Source organism: Microtus ochrogaster, linkage group LG1, assembly GCF_000317375.1.
Source record: "Microtus ochrogaster isolate Prairie Vole_2 linkage group LG1, MicOch1.0, whole genome shotgun sequence".
In the NCBI taxonomy this organism is placed as follows: domain Eukaryota; kingdom Metazoa; phylum Chordata; class Mammalia; order Rodentia; family Cricetidae; genus Microtus; species Microtus ochrogaster.
In genome coordinates this window covers 5316355-5324867 of record NC_022027.1, presented here as the reverse complement: position 1 = coordinate 5324867, position 8513 = coordinate 5316355, and the positions used below count along the sequence as shown (strand labels likewise).

Here is an 8513-nt window from a genome sequence, read left to right as displayed (position 1 = left end):
TAACTTTTTTCTTTTCTTTTTTCCTAGTGTGCTTTTTTTTGGTTTTGTAATTTTTTTTTTTCTGAAAGGGAGCTCTTTACTGGTTAGAAAAGGGAGATGCTTTTGCAGGTCCAGGAAGAAACACAAAGACCAGAGGGAAGGGAGGCCCTGGGAATGGTGCCAGATGCACGGCCTGGCAGAACGTCCCATTCCTCAGGCTGGTGGTGACTGCAGCTCAGAATTTGGGTGTGGCACAAGTCATCTCCCCACGGCCATTGCGGCAGCATTTCATGTTTCCAGGACACTGGCTATCCACCTGGAACTGGTCCTCACAGATGCCGAGCTTGGGGAAGTCCACACTGGAGCAGGAGCCCTGCTTTTCAAGGACACCTTCGTCCATGGCCGCAGCAGGTGCCAGGGTGGAAACTTGACCTCCCTCTGATGGAAAAGTAGGGTTGATGGATGAAGAAGTATCCCAGAGCTCTTCCTCAGCCAGTCCTGCACCTGAGAGAGGGGTGGACAGCAGCAGCCCCAGAAGAAGGCCTGCAGCCGGCAAGCACAGACAACAGGCAGGCATGGCGCAGGTGTCTTTTTTTATTTTTTTTAAAGAGAAAACAAACTATCTTTTTCATTTTACATACCAATTCCAGTTCCCACTCCCTTCCATCCTCCCCTTCCCTTCGCCTAACTCCCCTACTCCCCCATCCACTCCTTGGAGAGGGTAAGACACATTGCTTTGGGGAAGGCCCAAGGCTTTCCCTACTATATCTACATTGAGCAAAGCATCTATTCAAAGAGAATAGGTTCCCAAAAAGCCAGTATAAACAGTAGGGATAAATCCTGGTGCCAATGCCAGTGGCCTGCAGTCTCCCCAGCCACACAGTTGTCACCCACATTCAGAGGGACTAGTTTGGACCTTTGCTCTTTCCTTCCCTGTCTGGCTGGGGTTGGTGAGCTCCCATTAGCTCAGGTAAACTGTTTCAGTGGGTCAAGGTCTTGACCTCATCCAGCAGTTGATTGAAACAGACAGAGAGTTGCATCGGAGCACTAGACTGAGCTCCCAAAGTCTGGTTGAAGAGTGGGAGGAGTGAGAATATGAGCAAAGAGGTCAAGACCATGATGGATTCACCCACTGAAACAGCTTACCTGCCAGGAACTCTTACACGTGACCCAAGAATTTGCTAAAGATGCAAATTTTGAACCCCCACCTCAGATCTAGTGATGCAGATATTCTGAGGATGTGTCCAGCAATTGTTTTAGCATCCCTCTGGGTGGTTTAGATGCTCACTAAAACGTAAGACTGCTTGGCATTGGCAAATTAAATTAGAACACACAAGTAAAACGTATTGCTTCAGCTGCTGATGTACAGCCAGCTTTGAGAGCACCACTTTGGACAAAAGCCCCAAGGAACTCAAAAGAATTCCCCTTTGACTAAGCCTCCATTCCTCACACCTGGCTGCTCTCCCCACATCCTGATTTAGGTCTCTTCCCGCGAAAGATTAGCAACAACTCAACAGATTTCAGACTTAAGTCCCGAACTGATTCCTGGCTTTCGTTTGACTTCATCTTTAAATTCATTACTTATTTGTAAATACCCATGCAAGTAGGCAGCTGGGTCTCACAGCACATATTCTCAGGGATTTTTTTCCCCCCTAAGAACGACTCAGGAATGTATTACAAATGGAAAAATAGAAGAAAATGGAGTTCTTATACTTTAGAGCAGAAGCTCTCAATCTTGGCTATATGTTAGAATAAGCTTTAAAACATCTCCTGATGCCCAGACCATATCCCAGACCAATAAAATAAGAACCTCTGGGGTAGGACCCAGACACGCTAATATATTTTACAGCTCCCAGGTGCCTCCGGTTGGCTGGAGATCACACTCCAGCAGGAGAAACTTGCCTGGAAACTTGATCTTGTGGAAGAGAGGAGAACGGCTAGAAGGCATGGGCTAGCTCAGTGCCAGCAAGCCATTAGCTGCACGTACTCATGTTTGTCCTCTATGCTTTTGAAAAATACCTTTTTCTCTAGGCAGAACAGGACTGGCTGCATTCGCAGGAGCGGAGAGAAAAGCTGTGAAGGAAGTGTGGCACACCCTGATACCCGCTCATCTTGGTGAAGTGTAGGTGAAAGTTCACTGTACTTTTTAATCTATTTACCTTTGCATGTATTCAATTTTTTTCATAGTTAAAAGTTCAGCCATAGTATTTTCAAAATGAATATATCATTACCAATTTATAGAAATAAAAAGAATCAAACTCAGAATGTAATTGAGGAGAAAAAGCCCAGGGTCTGAGTCCCAGTATTGTGTCAATCATTCATGTGATACACACCTGTAATCCCAGCTTTCAAGCGGTGAGGGTAGGAGGGTCAGAATTTGAAGGTCATCCTACTGATACAAATTTAAGGTCAATTTTGTTGTATATATTTCTGCTCTTGTTTAAGGTATTGTGTTTGTGCAGCTCACTTAAAAATGTAGTATATAGTTGAAAAATACAGATTAATAGTCATTTATAATAGTCAAACTTGTAGTCATGTTAGTTAGGTTTTCTAGATGTACAGAGATATATTTCAGATGGATAAGTATACTTTTAATCTTTCAAAGGCATACAGAATATGGTATTTAAAATGTTTTAAGAACAGACTTTTCTCAACAGTGAGACATGTCTGCTTCTGGGAGCACCAATTACTACAGAGAAGTTGATGGGCATTGAAGAAACTCGTTATGGAATTTGCCTTCAGTGTGACAAGACTAGCCATTTGGGCAAGAAACTTCTCTTGCCTGGACTGCTTGATAGTATACCATATAAACCGGACACGCAGGACTCACAGAAAATGACTGCTGAGCTTGTCTAAAGAAGACAAGACAGTCCTTCAGGGTTCTTCATGAAAGAGTCTGCCAGACATTCCGCAGGACACAGAAGAAAGTGACTGATAAATTGCTAATATAGGCAGAACTGTCTTTGAAATTTCCTGCTTCATGGGACAGTCTGCCAGATACTACAGGCCTGTAGGCTGAAGATGTTACAGAAAAACTTTGGGTGACTGTCCAGGTAGCATAACGTCTCTAGAGTTTTGGAAGTTGCTTGCAATGCACTTCCTGTTAATATTATCCTTCTGGGGTCTTTGAAGAGTTGAAGAAAGATAGTTATAGTTTTCTTTAGTTATGATAAAGGATAAATTAGATATAAAACTTTAGACTCACAAAGATAGGATAGATGATAGAGTATTTTCCTTAATTCGTCAAATCTAAATGGACTAAATATTATAAACTATAATTCTTGCTTGATACTTGTTTTGTTATATGTAATTTAAAGTTAAAACCTTCCTTTTCATTTAGAGAGAAAAGGGGAGGTAATGTGGGATGCCCCTTGGTATGCTGTGAATGTTTTATTACCATTGGCTAATAAAGAAGTTGCTTTGGGCCTATGGCAGGGCAGAATAAAGCTAGGCGGGAAATCTGAACAGAGATATAGAGAGAAAGTAGGTGGAATCAATGAGACACCATGTAGCTGCCAAAGGAGACAGGCACCTGGAAATTTACCAGTAAACCAGGAGCCTCGTATTAAAATACAAAATAATAGAAATGAGTTAATTCAAGATGTAAGATCTAGCTAAAAATATACATAAGCTATTGGCCAAGCAGTGTTTTAATTAATATAGCTTCTGTGTGATTATTTGGGTCTGAGCAGTTGAGAAACGGATGAGCAGTCTCCACAAACAATCTTCTACTACAAAGCAAGTTTGAGGATGACCTGGACTCTGTGAGGCATTGAAAAGGGGGCGGGGAGAAGGAAGGAAGGAAAGAAAGAAAGAAATTTATAACCTAAAAGAAATAGACAAATTCCTAGAAACACACACACTCCCAAAATCACTTCAAGAAGGAGTAACATTTTCTACTACACCTAATGCAACAAAAGGAGCTAAACGGATACTCAAAAGTTTCCCAGAAAAAAAAAAAGAAAACTAGACCCAGATTGTTATTGCTTTCTCCCAAGCAATCTTCGAGCTATTCCAAAACATAGGCAAGAACCCCAAGAATCTCATGTTACCTTGATATCAAAGTGTTGTGTTGCTTTTCCTGTGAAAACATGAACAAACAGCTCTTTATGCCAGATACAGCACCAATAACAAACCAAAGGAACAAGTCTATACGATTCAAGGCTACTGACAGGAGCACAGCAACTCATAGACAGCAACAACACTGAAGAAGAACCCTCCCCACCTAGCTCTTGCTAACTGCTCATATATCAAACCTGAGTGGCAGGGCTTTGGATGTATGTCCATGGGTTCTTGTCTACCTTTCACAAAGGAATGTGTACAATTGTGGGGGGATCTTCACACAGGTAATCACAGTTGATCTGTGTGGTGGGACATTTGTAAGCTGTGTGAAAATGTATTGCTGTGATTGGTGTAATAAAAAGCTGAACAGCCAATAGCTTGTCAGGAAGTATAGGCAGGACTTCTGGGCATACAGAGAGCAAGTAGGAGGTGATAATCAAGGTGCAGAGGAAATGCTAACAAGACATTGAAGGAGTCAGATAAACAGAATGGAAAAAAGGTAAAAAGCCACAAGCCAAAATGTAGATTAATATAAACGGGTAATTTAAGCTTTAAGAGCTAGTGGGACAAGCCTAAGCTAAGGCCTAATTTTCATAATTAATAAGAAGTTTCTGTGTCATTATTTGGGAGCTGGAGGGACAGAGAAAGACTCGTTACAGATCTACTTCTAAGTTGGCAACTGTATCATGTTCAGAGGATAAAGTTCCAAACTCAAAGCCAAAGACATTACAAGGGAACTACAGATCAATATCTCTTCTGGAGATGTATGCAAATATACTCAACAGAATACTAGTAAATTAATCCAACCAGACATATAGAAGAAGTTACATGCCATGAACAAGCAACTAGGCCTTTTTCAAGGAACACTAGAGAAACTAAACATAAACAGAATCCGTGCAAGCCTGACATAGTGTCATTACCTGGAAACACAGCATTTGAGAAGCTAAGACAGGAAGATCACTGTGCATTTGAGGCCAGCCTGGGCTATATGTTGAGTTCTAGGATAACCTGGACTACAGACTTATACCCTAATCAACCAAACAAAAAACATCCTTTCATGACAAAACACGTAACAATCTACAAATAGAAGCTTCTATTTGTTGAAGGCCGTGTGTGAAAAGTCACAGTCAGCATCATTCTCCGTAGTTAAAAACTGAGAGCATTTCTGTTTACACCAGGAGTAACAGAAGAAAGGACAGCTGCTCTTGTCACTTCTATTCAGCATCCCACTGGGCGCTCTAGAAAGACAGTTCATGCAAGAAAGAGGCATGCAATCAGGAAATAAAGTAGTAAAGTTACCTCTATGTGTAGATGACCTAATCCTAAAACTGTCAGAGCTTTAATAAGCAAGTTTAGCTAAACTCTAAAACAAAAGGCCAACACATAAAACTCAACTGTGTTACTAAATTACCTACAACCTCTAAAGAAAATAAAAACAATCGATTCTACTCACAGTAACAACAAGAGAACCAAATGATAAATGTAAGCAATGAGAAGCAGAATAATTCCAGTGTTGTAAACACTATTGAAAGGAATGAAAGATCAAAATAAAGGAGAAGATATGCCAGATTTGTGAGCGGGAAAGCTGCCTGACTGCCTTCATGATCTGCAGTATGTCAAGAACATAACTTTTTATTAAAGAAATAAAAGACCCACTCCTCAAATTTTATATCAAACTCAAATGACCCTAAACAGCAAAAATCGTCTTGCAAAGACAAATCAAAGTCAAAGGACTCCTACGACTCAATCTCAAAACTTATCACCAAGGTGGACTAGCAACAAGACTTCAGAAATAAGGATACAGCAGCTATGGCCAAGTGATTTTTCATTTTGTGTATAGGGGTGCACATGCCACAGCACACGTGTGCAGGTGAGGGACGATTGGAAAAGTCAATTCTCTCCTTCCACCATATTGGTCATCACGCTTGGAGGGAGGTGCCTTTAGCCACTGAATTATATCACTAGTTCCCAACTGCTTTTTTGTTTGTTTGTTTGTTTTTGTTTTTGGTGGTTTTTTTTTTTTTGTTTTTTAGAGACAGGGTTTTGCTATAGCTTTAGAGCCTGACCTGGAACTCTTGTAGACCAGGCTGACCTCAAACTCACAGAGATCTGCCTGCCTCTGCCTCCCAAGTGCTGGGATTAAAAGCATGCACCACCAATGCCTAGCCCCAATTGCTTGTTTTAAGGTACCAAAATAATTCATTCTGGATATGAATAATCTTTTCAAGAAATATAACATTTGAGCAACTGTATATTTTTATGCCAAAGAGTAATATTGGACCCCTGTTCTCATATTATGTTTTTTATTTTTAATGAATGAGCCAAAGACCTAAATGTAAGAGCTATAAAACTCTCGAAATGAAATAGGGAAAAATCTTCATGGGTTCGAATTTAGTAACAGACTCTTAACTATGACAACAAATGCCAAACAAGAACAGCAGCAGACTGATGAAATGACCGAGGAAATGATGACAGTTGGAAGAAGGTGGGGAGAACTAGGTATCACTATGTTAAACAAGATAAGCCAGACTCAGAAAAACAAAGAGCACTTGGTTTCTTCCATACTGAGACTCTAGAGCAGTAGCTCACAACCTTTCTAATGCTGCAACCCTTTAATACAGTTCCTCATGTTGTGGGGACCCCAACCATGAAATTATTTTCATTGCTACTTCACAATGTAATTTTGCTACTTTTATGAATTGTACTATAAATATCTGATATGCAGGATCTGACATGTGAGCCTGTGAAAGGGTCATGTCTGTGACCCACAGATTGAGAACCACTGCTCTAGTATTGTGAGTGTGTATGTGTGTGGTGGGAATTCACTCAGCGAATAGCCATTTAGATACCAGCCCATTAGGGTCTGGTCTGAGGTACTGTAAGCACAGACAGGAAGATGCTTGCATCCCTTTTGTCCTTTCGCTCCACTGGTGGCCGGCGTTCCGTTCTCAAACCCAGCACCCACAGAGCAGAGGAACGCAGAGGCCTTCTATTGTACGTGATCGCCGATAAACATTTGTTATTCTTTATTATGGGTTCTTGAGGACCTCCTTTAGTTACACAACATTTATGTGTTGGTGGAGGTCATGACAGTGGAAAGAGACCTTAAAACGGAAAAGATCTTAAGGGTGGGGCGGGGAGTGGTGATGACAGAATCTTGTAACACGAAAGCCTCAAGAAAGGAGAAGTGTTTGGGAGAAAAGGACCAGCAAGAAGGGACAGAGGACTGGGAGGAGCCAATGGAGGGGGTGGACGAAAACGTATAATTACATCCAAGTATGAAAATGCTACAGGGAAATCCATTACTTTGAATGCTAACTTAAAAATTGATTTAAAGAGTAATTCTATGCTGGCAGATAATAGGATGGAAAACCATTCGAATACATTTAAATCTTTTCCTGCTTCCTTATTCTTGCCTTCAAAATAAGATGGCACAGTTCAGTTTTGTCGCCAGCTTTAAGATGAGCGGATGGGCACATAGCTCATTTCTTCAGCCAGCAAATGTTTGGTGAGCATATGGCATGTATCAGCCACCACAAGAGCAGCTCAGGGTACACTGTTTCTTCCCGAGGTCAGGAGGTGGTATAAAGAGGTTCCTTGCATTCTAGTGGGCAACAGATATCGGTCTTCACGTTGTCTTTTCAGATACAAACCACAGGGCTTCCTATACACAGGCCCACATTATTTCTCTCTCTGTACAAAAATTGTGCAGTTTTTCATCAGCTGCAGTGATCTTTGTGTTTTTCCTTTACTGAGGATGCTGGGGGTAGCAGGGCTAGAGACTGAACCCAGGGCCTTGGACAAGCTGGGTGACTGCTTTCCATCTGAGCCCCAGACCCAGCCCATGGAGGGCTTTGCTTTAGGAGTCCAGATGTAGACAGGTAGGAGCTAAGTAAAGAGATGGGGGAAGAGAGTACCCCATTCTCAGCTGTGAATCATTCCCAGGGGTTCAAGTCAGAAAGACCAGAGGTTCTCAACCTGTGGGTCACGATCCCTTGAGGGTCAACCAACCCTTTGGCCACATACCAGACACCCAACATATCAGGTATTTACATTATGATTCATGACAGTAGCAGAATTACAGTTCTGAAATAGCATGAAGATAATTTCATGGCCAGGGATCCCTACAACATGAGGGATCGTATGAAAGGGTTGCAGCGCTAGGAAGGTTGGAACCACTGCTCTAGACTCAGGCCCTACATCTAAACCTTTTCATTTCCTTCCAAAGTCTCAGATTCATCCTCTCTTCTCCCATTCCATTGCCATTAAGTTTAGGCAAATATTTTGTTTTCTTGTTTGTCCTAACCTCTCCCAGTAAGCCAAGGCTGTCATCACAAAGTAAGAGAAACTATCCAATTTAAACAACAGAAATTAGTTCCTCGCCATTAAAAACAGCTATCAATTATAGCTGTGTTCTTTTACTTTATAGAGACACATATAAATGCATATATATATATATATATATATATATA

The 8513-nt window shown here is 41.3% G+C and overlaps 1 pseudogene; it reads right to left on the bottom strand.

The window, feature by feature from the left end:
* Positions 1–214: 214 nt before the first annotated feature.
* On the bottom strand, positions 215–556 carry LOC101986298 (annotated as a pseudogene).
* Between the last annotated feature and the right edge of the window lie 7957 nt (positions 557–8513).